We start from the raw sequence: 2,171 nt of genomic DNA, 5'->3' as shown, positions 1-2,171 counted from the left end.
CAGGTGAGCCTGGCATTTGCTAGGAATCAGAGTGGAACCAGCAAAGTAGCCAGCAACAGAGTCCTGATACAAATGAAGAAAGGGAGCCAGGCGTACCTCAGCCCGGAGTGGGAAATTTGATAGGAGCTCAGAAGTGCTTCAGCTTTGGATTCTCATTTTCTTTATTAAAGGAAATGAGCACCAGAAGGTAGAGACTCAGAAAGAGGACAGAGAGAAAACCTCAAATCTGAAGAATACAGATGGCAGTTGTAGCGATCAGTCCGTATTTAGCAAGTTCCTGTGTAAAACATCAGTGGAGTAATAATGTATAAGCAGTTATAGCTACAGAGTAGGTTCTTTCCTGTGATGCAGTTCTTGGACTGCTAAGATTATGCTAGTATAAGACAACACAGAGAAGGCTAAGGCTGTGATTATTTTGTCCATGATTTGTTACTTTGGGTGATAACATTTCTTAGGTGTGCCTTTTACTTTCCAGGTTATTCTCCTATTGGGTTGTACTATTATGTAAGTTATTATTGTTTCTTTTGGATGTTTCTATCATATCTTCACGTATTTGTATTCACCACTAGTTTGAGCTCTCCTCTTTACTGTCTCTCTCTGGTTAGAAAATCTAGCATCTAAGACCGAAATATTAAAAACAAAGCTATAAATCTTGGTGAAATACAGGACAGACTGTAAGGAAAGGGTATCTAGGCAGCTTACATCCAAGTTTTAAAAAGGTGTACCTGCACATTAAACACATCTGAATACGGACTTACATTTCTGAAGTGGGTTTTTTTCTACCCCTCCCTCTCTCTCCCTTCCTCTCCCATCCCCACAGCTATAACTCATCACCGGGTGAAAACACTTTTTAATTCCCCTTCTGGAATCTTGTCTGTATTTAAAGAGGGTCATCATCATAATTATGTACTGAATATTAGCATAGCTCGGGCACATTCGCTTTTTCAGAAGCACATCTAATGTTTCTCGTCCATACTTCACTGTTGTTCATTTGTTCACTTTCCTGATCATCATCACAACTGTTTTTCTGTCTGGTTCATCTGAGTAGGCTTCTGTTTTTTGCATTTCTCAGAGAACTTTGTTAAACTCAGCAGTATGAACCCTGGCAGCATTACTATGCTAATTGATTTTTCCCACTGATAGCTCTTTAATATGTTCCGTTATCAAGGTCTTGCTGTGATACGCATCAGAATCTGACTGTGACCCCTTTCCTCATGGAAATGCAGTATCCAGATAGGACTTGCTCTTTCCAGATCGCTTGTCCTCAGAGTTTTTGACTTCTGACTTGATATCTAGAGTAACTGGGCAATTAGTTTATAACTTTGAGCTCACCTTCTAGTCAGATAGTCTGCTGCCTTCTTACATTATTTGCTTTATATTTTACCCAGTTCATTTTAATAGTGAGTTACATAAACTACATCTTAGGCAACACCTCCTCTGTAGTTAAATAATGTGGAACTATTTGAGATTTCTTGCTCTAGGTGGTAGAACTAAAAGAAGTTGAAATGTGTATGTTTTGGAGAGGTTGAAATAGTTAGAGCATTTCTTTCATTAGTAACTTAACCAGAGATAAATGTATAAAGTGCTTCCCCTCCATGATATTTTTGTGTTAGATTTTTAACCCCTCCCCCACAGACTTTATTGATATAGTTACGCATATGTAGGCTTTGCAGCATTAGCTAAAATTTCTGCTTTCAGAGGTGTCTTTGACAGCCCTTTTGTTCTGGTGTCATTTTTCCAACTGTAGATACAATCATAGATTGGGTCACTGGTTACATTAATCTTAAAAATATGCAAACCAAAGAACCCTCAAGGGGCAGCAAAGATCATATAAGTTTCTCTCATTTGACCTTCTTGTTTCTTTTGCTAGGAATGTACTGTCGGTCACCTGGATTTGTTCTGCTATTTTCAATAATTGATGACTATTTTTTCCTATGATTGATGCTTTTTAATTGATATGATTGATATAAAAGCTTAAAAAATAATTAGCTACAAGTATATTTTTGTTGAGATGTAATTGATCTCACATTCAATGTTCTATTACTAAACCGAAATGTGACATTTTTTCAACTGCATACGTTATTTATTAAAGGATAGAGACTGGTGGGAAGAATTAAAAAACTTAATTTAGGGGTCTTGACTGGATATAAGGAGACTCTTAGATGTGCATC

This window comes from Microtus ochrogaster (assembly GCF_000317375.1).
Source record: "Microtus ochrogaster isolate Prairie Vole_2 chromosome 14 unlocalized genomic scaffold, MicOch1.0 chr14_random_1, whole genome shotgun sequence".
NCBI lineage: Eukaryota > Metazoa > Chordata > Mammalia > Rodentia > Cricetidae > Microtus > Microtus ochrogaster.
Note: the sequence above shows the minus strand (reverse complement) of the source record.